Below are 13,276 nucleotides of genomic sequence, written 5' to 3' on the forward strand. Positions count from 1 at the left end.
CCGTCCTACAGCTAACCTACAGCAAGTCAGCCACTGAGTGGGCGGTGTGCCCATCTCAGACTGTGTATGGTTAGAGGAGTGTGCTGGACAGGGAGGGTGAATGGTATAGAATCCTGAGCACCAAAAAAGCAACAGAGAGGTGAAGCCTGGCCCTAGATATCTGAACCACCCTCTGGGCCAGGGACCAAAGACCATGCCTCATTGGAATGTGGAAGGCATCCCAATTGGGAAGATAAGTTTTTAAAGTTTTTCTTTGGAAGAACAACTCCCAAATATTTTGTCTCCAACTAGTACATATAGAGTGCTAGAAGTACTTAAATTCTATGAACTTCCTTCCAGGAGTCTGAGGGGTTTGTGATAGCTTTTCCAAAAGTTACAAAGCACAGGATAAGACATGGCCCCAGCTGAAGAGAACTGCTTTGAAGTGGGCATCCCTGGGATCACTGTTTCCATGACATGGTCTTTCCATCCATATCCATAAACAGACTTGCCACAGGGGCATTTTGCTCCTCCTTGATAAAAATACTACCTTAATATTCATAACATTATGTATATCTTGGATTCCTGAAAGGAAAAATACTTCAAAGGCACTGAGGAACAGTAGACCCAACAGTTACAACTCTTGGTAATAAAATGTGGACTTCTCTGTCAGAAAGGCCTTAAAAGGAGGCAGAAAGCTCTGGATCATGAGATGAAGTTAGCGTATTCTGCAACCTGCTTGTTGAGGGTCCCAAGAATCAATGAGGGGCATCAGGGGTCCAGGAGCCCCAATAATTCAGACCCTAGCCACATTCAGGCATCTGCTCTGGATTCCTGACCTATGCATTTCATTCCCCACCATTTTAAAAGACAGGGACACAAGAGGATAAATCTCCATCCTGTGGCTCCCAACGGTAGGTAACACAAACCATCATCTTCATTTGCCAGGCTTTTAGAGGACAGGCTCTAATCCCTCAACCTCAAGCATGGCTCCTCCAGTCCTGTCAGATCTTCCTTGCTCTCCTGGTCCATTTCCCACCATGTTCTCTTTTTTCTGTAGCCTGGAGTTTCTGAGTATTGGTTGTGAGTCTCTGGTATTTGATTTTCTTTTCTTTCTAGTCATGGCCTCCTAACTGAGTGGGAGAAGAAGTGGGTAGGATAAAGGGGATTCTTATTCTTCTGGCTCTAGCTCATATCCCTAACCCTCAATCTTCTTCCCAGGAACCAGTATATGGTCACATACATAGAACGTAAGTCGGGTGTCTGTCCAGCATGTGGGACTCCAGGAAGACATCCCAATCAGGAAGGTAAGTTTTTGAAGTCTTTCTTTGGAAGAACAACTCTCAAATATTTTGTCTCCAACTTACTATACTTGGAGTGTTGGAGGTATTTGAATTCTATAAAGCTCCTTTCAGGAGTCTGAGGGGTCTGGGGTAGCTTTTCCAAAACTTACAGAACACAGCAGTGCATCTCAGAGAAATTCTGCCTGGCATATGGCTATGACTTCCTGACATATAAGGTTATCCTACAGCTATTTCCGTAAAGCATTGCAAAGCAGACTGGACAGAGGGCAGCTAAAAACTGGCAGGCAGCCCTGTGCTCTGCTCAGGGAACTTGTGAGATTTCCTTCGTCTGAGCATGTGATTCAGTCAATCTTTAGTTTGCAGGCCACTTATAACCAGGAGACTTTTGCTACCTCGGTATACAAAGTCATTCACCCAGAAAGTCTCCTAGACTGCTGTACCTTCATTCATGATAACCTCCTTTGTTCCATTAAACACAAAAATATAACACACACCTTCAGTTCAGTCACACCAGGGGAAACTGGATCCCCATAAAGGCCAAGAGAGCCCAGGAACCAAAGGTTGTCTGGAGTTGGGGTGTGGAAGGCAATCCCTAAGTTGGGAATTTAACGGTGAACAGTCTAGGAATAGTTATGTTCCTGCCCCTTGCCAAGTGATTTAGTATCATCTCTGACTGGTGAGACCTGCCCACAGAGGCAAGATTCAGAGATAGGGAAGCTGGTACCACAGAGCTATGCCCTAGGCACATACTATACAAAAAGCCCACAGAGGGGACCCCTGCAGTGAAGGGCTCCTTTATAAGCCCTTCTTTATAGGTAATACTCTCATTTAGGAAGCTGGCTGCCCTGACCACACTTCATTCCATCTCTCCAGTGGACCAGTGGTGGCCAATGTTCCCAGGTCTAAATCCCTTGTCTGGTATCCCAGAAGTCCAAGCAAAGAAACCTATGAGACATACATGCATCAAACTAAGGAGCTGATGTAAGTGTGACATCCAAAGAAATAAGGAAGGTATTAGCAAAGGAAAACAAATGATATAATTATTTAGAATGAAAACATTAGGTATGAAATTGATAATGTACACACAGTGAACATGAACATGGTGGGAAGATAAGTAACAAGCCCTTGTGCCGATGGGCACAGAGAAGGGCAGCTGTACAAAAAATAGAAATGGTAGGTGAGTAATGCCAGCTCCTAAAAATAAAACAAAGAACAAGGAATGAAGACATAAAACTTCCAGAGTTGAAGACGATAGAGGGCACAGACAGGGGAATAAGACAAAAGGTGCATCACAGTGAAATTTGAGGATGCCAAAGGCAAAGGAAAATTTTACAAAACTTTCAAAGAGCAAGAACACTAGGGTGGATGGATAACTCAGGCCATCAAGCACTACAAAAAGAAGACTATACCATGAAAATTGAGGGGAAAGATTTACACCTTAAACCCTGTATCTACCCAAATGGCTACCCAAATGTAACACATAACAGTCTCTGGTTTGCTTTGAGATCCTGGAAGATTTCATACCAAGACCCACAGTAGCATCATCCTGAACAATCCCTTTGGAGGGAGGCGATCTGGGCAAGAAGGAAAGGCAAAAAGATGATCAAAGGTTCTGGTTGGTTTCACAGTGATCCTGTCAACACAGAAAAAGAAGACAGCAACAAAGACTGTGGTCTACCTGAAATCAACATAAGGCTTAGGACAGAGTCAGTAACTCTAGGAGCTCTCAAAGGGTACCTGAGAGGATTCCTACAGAAAGCCCTGGTAGGAGACTGGTAAGAACAACAGCACACAGACCACATGTGAAGACTCAATGGTTGACTGGAGGGTCAGAGGAGACACCAAAGAAAGTGTAGAGAGAAGCAAATATAAATATGACAATAGAAACCAGCCCAACAAATAAGAACCAACTAGAGTATAGTCACCCCTAAGAGTAAGGCTTATTTTGAGAAGAGAGTCCCTTAGTACACTGTCTGCAAGAAGCTAACTTAGAAAAAGCTATACAAGAAGGACAGAAAGATACCCTATGAAGTGAGGAGTCAAAATAAACCTGGGGCATAATTTTACCATCTGACAGACTGAACCAAATGCCAGTGTACAAGGCCTTAAAAGGTATATGGAGCTGGGTGGTGGTGGCACACACTTTTAATCCCAGCACTCATGAGGCCAAGGCAGAGGCAGGTGGATCTCTGAGTTCAAGGCCAGTCTCATGCACAAAGCAAGTTCCAGGACAGTCAGGATTATTACACAGAGAAAATATGTCACACACACACAAAAAAATACGTGGAGTCCAAATATTCAAACAAAGATGAGTTATTACCGTGGCAGTGAACCACACAGTTTCCTGCCCTTCAGAGAATGGCTTTGCACTCTTCTCACGTCCTTATTCTAATTCATTATGTGCTCACCTAACAGGCAGCTGCTGACTCCTTTAGTCCCAGTCACTCACTGCTTGAAATGCCAGGTTTCCCAGCACCTACCACAACATGCTTCCTTCTGAGCTTCACAATGACCTTAGAACAGCACAGACTTCTCAGAGTCAGGCCCAGCAGACTCAGAACCCCTCAGTGCCCTGGGCAACACTCCCTGCATGGAGTTCACAAATGTACCTGTCCACTTCATTTTCTGTTCACTTATCCTTTTACTAGTTGTGCTAAGTTTGGGTGTGTCCACCAGTATCAAGTTAAACCTAATCCCACTTTGTGCTGTTCAAGTGGGACCAGGTGAGGCTAATAGGAGGTGATGATGGACCATGAATTCTTTTATCTCAGTGATGGATCAATCTCCCACCACATAATAATATCTTGAACTTCTTCTGATATCTGCACAGTTACCGCTAACAAGAAGACTCTTGCCAGATGTGATTTCTTGATCTTGGACATCCCAGCCTACAGAACCATGAGCTATATAAGTATTCATAAACCACTTGGTCTATGAGGTTCAGTCACAAGAGAAAACAGAAAGAGACATTTTCTTACCTTTTGAGTTGAATCAACCTTGTGGTAGGTATCCTGTCTATTCCAACTTTTCTTGGCACCTCTATTTCCTGGGTGTGCTGCCTACTGGCAAACCTCAATGTCTTTGTCTCTGGTGAGACACTATGATCTAGGTCCCATACCTGCCTCTTCTGTGCCCTGAACTTAGTAAAGAAATTCTCAGGTGAATTTTATGAACAGCAACATGGAGAAAGTAGCCTAGAGCTCCAGAATATCTTGAAATGCCTTTATTCCCTGGAGAAGAGGGTAACAACATGGTTCCCCCCATATTCTCTTGGTGCCTTGCCTTAATCATAAGACCCTTGCACTAAATCATATGACAATGGTGAAGGAAAAAAGTCTGAAAGAAACCTCTTTCTAGTCATGACCAGAAAAGCAAAAAGGTAGCAAGTAAAAGGGACCTTGGAGAGGAGGCTCCAGGAAACAGGAACCTTTACCTTCTGTGTATGAACTATACTAACCCAGGTGACTCTCAAGCTACATGGAGGCATATGGAAGAAGGAGAGGGATGACTAAGAGATGGATCTGGCAAGAACCAATTTAGGACCCACGTAATGCTGTGGGAGGTAGATCCATGTAGCACAAATCTAAACAGCTGATCAAGACTGGATCTGGTGCTCGCAGAGGACCTGGATGTGCTGATTGTTACAAATGCAAACTAAATAAAAAATACTCAGCATTCCCTTGAGAATCTCACGGATCCGGAGTCTCATAGCACAAGCAAAATGAATCCAAGATACAGTCTGATTCTGTTCTGCACTTGGTAAAGGTGAACACTAGGGGGAAATTTAAAGTTAACAGAGAAATTATCTTATAAAATGAATCATGTGAGAACCTTGGAACTGAGAAAATATAGAACATAAATAATTCAGTGAATGAGCTTAATAACATATGTAGGTTACAGAGAAAAGAATTGATAAAGTTAAAGACAATTCAACATAAATCATCCAACCCGAGAGAGAAAATATCAGGAAAAACAAATGTTCCAATCCTCAGGGACCCATGAGACAGTATGAAAAGGCTAGTACTATATAGCTGTTTCAACTGACTCTACAAGTAGAAGACAGAAAAATAATCTCACACAAAATTTTTTAAAGAAAAATAATGCTTAAAATACCCAAATTTTGTGGAAATAAATGTACTGGTTCAAGAAGATCAATGAAATAAAAACAGACACTATCTAGGATTTGAACCCAGAAACATCATTACTAAAGATCAAAATGAATAAATTACTCCTAAATGTAAAGCATTCAGGAGCTACTGGAAAATAAAAAAGATTGAGGAGAAGCACAACAGTAACTGTTCAGGTTTCTTAAAAGCAAATATGGCAAGATCTTTGCTAAGCCAGAGGTGTGTGAGTGGCGGGGGGGGGGGGGAGGTGATTGAAAAATTGTTGTTCTGTGAATCTTTGGAAAGCTTTGAAGCTTGAATAACAGTTCACCAAATGGGTGAAAAGAAGAAATGAAAGACTGGGTAGAGCAGATTAAAAAAAAATTGAGATAGTCCTAGAAGTGGGAAGTTATCTTCCCAGACTATGCTGTGTACATTTATTCCTTGCAAGATTTCACCTAACCAAAGGCCTTTGCATCAGCTGCTGGAGAGGCAGGCATCGTTAATGAGAAAGCCGTGGTCAGCTGCAGCACTAACCCAGAGCTTGTCAGACCTGAGAAGCTGGTCCAACACAGCAGTTAAGAGTGGGTCCATCCTGGTGTGCCCCACACTGCTCTGTTTTGTTGAGACAGTGTCTCATGTAACACAGCCTCAAATTCACAATGTAGCTGAAACTGTCAGTCTCAGCCTCCTAAATGCTGGGATTAAAATCATGAACCAACATATCCTGCTTACATTTTTCTTTTATAATAAAAAGTTATGAACTTTATTTTTATAAAGTGCAAACAAAAAACATTAACCCATCCAAAGTCTATACATCTCAATGAACTTCTGTACAGTTAGAAGAGCCATTTCATGGAACAATTCATGTTAAGTGATAAAATCTTTTTATGTTGTAGTAAGATTTTCTACCTTCTCCCCCCACTTCCTTTCTTTAGCTGTGGAATCCCAGCACCACTTGGTGCTTGATTATAATGGATGACAGTGGACCCCCAAAGATCCTGTCCAACCTTGGGTCAATTAGTTCACCAAACCAAAACCTCCAGGCCCCTCACACCCAATATTTTAATCACTCTACCCAGCCATATTCTGAACATACTTCATTCACCAGGGTCCACCTGAAGAGTCTGATCCTCCTCTTCATTAATCCTCATGAAACCCCCAGATCAGCTCAGGTCCCACATCCAGTGCACCAGCCTTGTCTAGCCATCTCTAACTTCTAGTAACTGGTCAGGCCAAGCCTCACCTCTCCTCAACCTCTAGGCCCTTCAAGTGTTATAATCCAACGTGTTTTCCCAACCATAGTGATTCCAACTGATCCTTCCCTTCATAAACTTTCCTCAACCTTGAATCAACGCCTAGATTCTAGGCTTAGACCAAGATATACGCCCTGCATGCTATCCCAGCACCCTGTGTTCACCTGGTTTTATTCCACATAATCTATATTCAACCTTTAGGTCCAACCTACCCCAGAAATCCTGTGTTCTCAAACAACCTGCTCTGTAAATATCAGACACAGAGCTAACAAAAGAAGTCCACATGCCCAGATCTCATCACAAAAAGACAAACAATATGAAAGATCAAGTCAGTATCTTGACCCCTAAACCAACACTCCTATAAAAGCAGTTGCCAATGAGAACTACCTAGATAAACCCCAGAGCATAGTTTAAAAGAACAATAATAATTTTTACTAAAAAAATTAAGAAATTTAAAGAATACACAAAGAAACAGCTCAATGAACTTAAACAGGATGGATGGCTGATGGATGCCCAAGAAAACACAAACATAGGCTGATGGAAATGACTAAAAAAATCCAGGATTTAAAAATGGAATTCAGCAAAGAGACTTGAGTAGAACTCAAGCTGAGATGAAGAAAGAATCAAAAAACAGAAACCAAAAAGCATAACTAGAAAACCCAAATGAAAGTCGTATAAATAGAATTAATCAAAAAGAAGATAGAATATCAGGATTTGAAGATTAAAATAGAGGAGCTAGACAAAATAATAAAAGAATTTGAAAATTTTTACATACAGGAAATAAACATGCAGGAAATACGGGACAGCATGAAAAGAGCAAACGATTGAATTATAGGAATAAATGAGGCAGAACACTTCCAGTTCAATAGCATAGAGCAGATCTCCAACAATAAAGACTTCCACAAATTAAGACATACACACAGAGATATGAAAAGCACACAGAACACCAAATAGAAGACCAGAAAAGAAGCTCCCTACTGCAATATCATAGTTAAAACACCAAGCATACAAAGCATAGAAAAAACACTGAAAAGTTGCAAGAGAAAAAGACAAGTCACATATAAAAGGAAAACCCACCAGAATAATGTCTGATTTCTCAATGGAAGCATCAAAAGTCAAAAGAGTCTGAAGAAATGCATTTCACTGTCTAAAACACTATGACTGCCAACCTACTCTAGCAAAACTATCTGACATAGGTGAAGGAGAAAGAAAAACTTTCCATGATATAAAAAGACTTAAAATATTATATTCAACAGACCAAACTTAAAGAAAATACAGGACACACTATTTCAGGCTGAAGAGAGGAATGAGCAGCCAAGAGACCACAAAAAGAAAATATACAAAGCTATAGTTACTGAAACATAAAGACTACTGAGAACACAAACAATACCAAAAGTCAATATTGCAATAACTGCAATTAACACACCTTTCAATAACAAGTTTAAATATTAATGATCTCAATTCTCCAATGAAAAAACACAGGCTGGCTGAACCCATTTGTCTGTTGTCTACAAGAAACACATCTTATCTTGAAGCATAGGCACTGTTTTGGAGTGAAAGGATGGACAAGAGTACACCAATTAAATAGAACCAGAAAGCATGTAGCCATCACGATTCTAATATCTGACAAAATAGACCTCAAACTAAAATCAATCAGAACAGATAAAGGACACTTCATTCTAACCATGGGACCAATTAATCAAGAAAACATTATTCTTATATCCAGAGATAGGTATAGCTGTCAGCCCTCATCAAGAAACCTCTCCTTGCGGACTGAACCGGCAATCTTCTGTAAGCAGGCAAAGCTTTCAGTGAAGGGATTGGGACACCAACCCAGCCACAAAACCTTTGACCTACAATTTATCCTGCCTGCAAGATGTGCCGGGGAAAGGTGGTGGAGAAATGGTGGGAGTGGCCAATGACTAGTCCAACTTGAGACCCAGGCCATGAGATGCTGTCTGGAGGGCCAGGAACCAGAGTATGGACAGCCCGGAGACCTAGGATAGAACCAAACACAACTGACAAAAAAAAAAAAAAAAAAAAAAAAAAGTCAACGAAATGATTCCTAATGCTCCTCTGCTATAGTTTTAGACCAGAGCCTGGCACAATCGTCATCAGAGAGGTTTCATTCAGCAATTGATAGGAGCAGATGCAGAGATCCACAGCCAAACATTAGGCAGAGCTCAGGGAATTCTGTGGAGGATTGTGAGGAAGTGTCTGGAAGGACCAGAGGAGTCAAGGGCACAACAAGAAAACAGCCCACAGAATCAACTATCCAGGGCTCATTATGAGGGCTCACAGAGACTGGTCAATGGTCAGGATGCTTGTATGGGTGTATCTTGTGGTTGCATAGCTTGGTGCTCTTGTGGGACAACTGGCAGTGGGAGCAAGGACCGTCTCTGACTCTTTTGCCTGCTTTTCAGACTCTTCCTCCTGTTGAGTTGCCTTGTATAGCCTTGATACGAGGGAATGTGCCTAGTTTTATTGTAACGATCTGCCATGATGGTTAGTATCCCTGACAGGCCTGCTCTTTTCTAAAAGGAAAGGAGGAGTGGATCTGGGGGGAAGCGGATGTGGGGGGAGGTATTGGAAGAGTAGGGAGGGGAAACTGCAGTTGGAATGTAATAAATTAGAGAAGAATAAATTAAAAAGAAGAAAAGAAACATCTCCTTGTAACAGATGGAAATGATTACAGAAATGCAGAGAAACATTATCATTTTCTGCCTAGCCCCAATTGATGCATCTGCAATACAACTCTTGCACCTAAAGTTCAGTGAATAGAAGAATAAGGGGTAGAAAGACTGTAAGAACCAGGGAGCAGTAAGTTGGCAGTGAGGGTGCATTACCTAGAATGTCAGAGAAGCTGCACCCATGTAATCTCATCAACATGGCTACCTAAACAAGATATGAACAAGGACAACACCAATAGACATGCTAACATGGAAGGGTAAAATACCATGGAGCTTCAATCCTAGACAAAGAACTACAAGCAACTAATGAGTGCTGAAAGTGGGAGAAATAGTCTTCCCTAGGCAAGAGGCCTCAAACTGATATCATAGTCATACCTGCAATCATATTCATACAAGTAAAATATGTATTAGGCAGGTTGCATTTATATATTTATGAATATTCATCTGTCTATCTATATCTATCTCTATAGAATAACAAAGAAGCAGAAATCATGAATTTGAGAGTTGGGGAACAGATACATAGAAAGGATTGGAGGGGGAAAAGGGAAATGATGTAATTATATTTTAATTTAAAAATATTTTTAACTATTTTGAAGGTTTAATGCTAACCCTTTATAAACTGGAAGCAATATATAAGTGTTATTTATTCTGATGCTGCAAAGTTGTTTCAACAGTTGAAAACCAAAGCAATTCATAGTGTCAACAGACTAAAGACAAGATAAACATTTTCAGCTTTATAGATACAGAAAAATCACTTTAATTTCAACATTTATTCATAAGAACTCACAGAAAAAAAAGCATGGGACAGAATTTCTTAATCTAATGTAAAGCATCTACAAAACTCAAAGATTCAAACAGAAAAACTAAGCTGGTATCATGCTTGATTTAGGATGACTGAAGTTTCCCCTAATATAAGGAACAAGGTTAAGATGTCCCTTTCATACGGTACTGGGAACCTAAAAATGTATGATGGCAGAAAAATTATGTAGCTTCAAACAGTAAATATAGATTTGGGAGTTGTCAAGAATGCTTACTGCTTTTGCAGAGGACCAGACTTCGGTTCCCAGCACCCATGCAGGGCAGTTCACAAATGTCTATAACTCTAGGAGCTCTAGGTGATCCAACACCCTTTCCTGGCCCCGCTGGGCACTTATACTCATGTGCACACACCCTACCCATTCATATAATTAAAAACCTTTTTAGTGTAGATTATCTCTGTCCTCAAACTATATAATCAACATAAAACAGAATTCCATGAATCTATGAAAAAGCTCCCAGAACTACTTAATTAATGTATTAGTCATATTACACAAAGTAAACCTAGAAACCAGATTGCATATATTTTACCAACAATGAAAAATTATAGCTAAAAAAGGTCCATATATAGAACAACAGAAAATACTGAATACCTAAGTAAAAGTCTAACACAGAGGATCTGTGAGATGAAAATTATTAAACTCTCTTGAAAGTGATTGAAGACTTAAATAAACAGACACACATATGCTCAGGGGCTCACTTGAGTTTAATAATTCCAATCAAAATTCTAGCAAATTTTGAAGATCTATTTATTTATATTTTATGTGTGCAAATGTTTGCCTGAATATGTGTGTATCAAGTGCAGGAAGTACCATGAAGGCCCAGAACATGGCATTGATCCCCTGGAACTTCAGTTACCAATGATTTCAGTTGCCAGTGGTTTTGGGTGCAGGAAAATAAAGCCACATCCTCTGCAATAGTAGCAAGTACTCTTAATCATTGATCCATCTTTCCAGCTCCCAGAAGAAATTTTTATAGATATCAATAAGATCATTCTAAAATATATGTGCAAAGATAAAGAAACTAAAATAGGCAAGACAATTTTCTGAAAGATTTATTTATGCATTTTATGTATATGAGTGTTTTGTCTGCGTACACATCTGCATACCGGAAGAGGGCATTGGGTACCCAAGGACTCCAGAGTACAGATGGTTATGAGCAGCTATGTGGGTGCTAAGAGTTGAACTCAGTATTTCTGGAAGAGCAAATCAGTGTTCTTAACTGTTCAGTCATCTTTCCAACCCTGACAATACAATTTTGAAAGAAAAAGAGTTGGAAGATTCAGATCATCCAGTGCTCAGAACCATATGTAATGTTGATATGCCAGATAAAATTCAGAGAATGCAAAATGTAAAACTTACAAAACTGTGAAGAATGGATCAGTAAGATGGCTTAGTAGGTGTAGGCCACCAAGCTAGGCAACCTGAGTTTAATACCCAGGATTCACATGGTAGAAGAAGAGAAAGGACTCCCTCAAGTTATCCTTTCACCTCCCAAGCATGCATGCACACATACACACACACACACGCACATATACATACAAACACACACACAAACAAACACACACATAAACAAACACACACATTCACACACTACATAAATAAATGTAAAAATAATTTAAAACTTTGAAGAAAACATAAAAAAATCTTTGTGACTTTAGGATAAAGAGTTCCTACATGTGATGCCAAAATCGCAACCAACAAAAAAAATGGCAAAAGACTTAATAAAAATTAAGCATTTCCAGTTTGTACATCACCTATCAAGAGGATGAAAAGCAAGTCACAGCCTAGGACAAAACTTTCACAAATTTCACATGTGACAAGTGACAGGTGTCCAGAGTGTACAATGAGCTCTTTAGACTGAATAGTAAGAAGGCAAAATTGTGGTTTTTATATGTGCAAAGGATTCTAATGGTTTAGTAAATAGAATACAGACACAGAGAAGAGATAGTTAACATCCTCGGTCAAGAGGAAATACTAGTTCAAATGATGAGGATCCAGCACTCACCCACCAAAATGACTTTGGGTGAGGGAGATAAAACCAAAGCAACCCCAAGAACATGGAGCAGTGGGAACCTTCTGAAAGCATCTTTAGTCTTGTAGTTTGAAATCTCTGCCCTGGAGATGAAAGAAAGACCCTACACGTAACCTACTTGGTTCCAGACAAAGCATGACTAGAAACATGGGAAGAAGAATGCAGGTGTGGAAGGAGGAGTAAAGAAAGTGGTGAGGGGTCAGTTTGTGGAGTAGGCTGTGGGTGGAGGTGTGGAGCCTAAAAGGGAGGCATAAAGGGAAGTCCAGACATGAGGAGGGAGACAGGACAGGAGGTGTTGAAGAACATGTACCTGGTTAGGACTTCGATCAGACTACTCAGGTATCTAGGGTGCTGTGTGCATACTCTGTGTTTTATAATTTAATACAAAAGTTTAAGGAGGATTTTTATGAGTCTTAATTTTTTAATGAATCTTAATTTTGAAAAGATATTTGTGAAGGATGTAATTCAAACTAGGATGCACTTTAAAGCTCTGCTTTTACTATCATTGACAGAAAAAGCAATACTAGAGAAAAAGTAAGAGTACTTAAGAATGTGCTTTCTAGCACATAATGGTAAGTGATAAGGTTGCACATATTTCTTCCACTGAAGGACAATGCTCCCCAAAGAGAGATGGCAGTGTCATCTAGGTCTATCTGCATTGACCATAAAGAACTGAAGCCAGATCACATGCTATTCTGAGCAAGCACAACTGCTTCTGTGTGGGGGCCCCTTTGAGAATGCAACTCCTTGTATTTTTTTAAATTGAAGGATTTATAAACTAATCAAAGCCTAGATTCTTCACCAGAGGTAATAGAACTTAGCGATGCTTCCTCACCCTAACTCTTTCTCCATTAGGTACCCCTGGGGTTCCCAGAGTCCCCTGGACGCTGTTGCTCATGGCCAAGATAGACCCAGAACACTGTTCTTCAACTTAGTTCACATTGACTGGCTAAAAAGGACTAAGTTAGGAAAGTGTAAAAGGCAAGAAGACCCAATACAAAGGAAATCTGAGCCATAAGAGAGGATGCATAAGCCTATAGGGAAGGCAAGTAAGTCTGGAATGGAGCCTGGCACCTGGCTGTCCATTATCC

The 13,276-nt window shown here is 40.4% G+C and overlaps 1 protein-coding gene across 1 annotated transcript in view; it reads right to left on the minus strand.

Moving 5' to 3' along the window:
• Positions 1 to 13,276, minus strand: part of Ahrr (aryl-hydrocarbon receptor repressor) — an 81,657-nt gene that overhangs the window by 30,889 nt on the left and 37,492 nt on the right. The window lies entirely within an intron of this gene.

Source organism: Microtus oregoni, unplaced genomic scaffold (genome assembly GCF_018167655.1).
Source record: "Microtus oregoni isolate MIOR12 unplaced genomic scaffold, Mior012 000040F_ref0000088, whole genome shotgun sequence".
Taxonomy (NCBI): Eukaryota; Metazoa; Chordata; class Mammalia; order Rodentia; family Cricetidae; genus Microtus; species Microtus oregoni.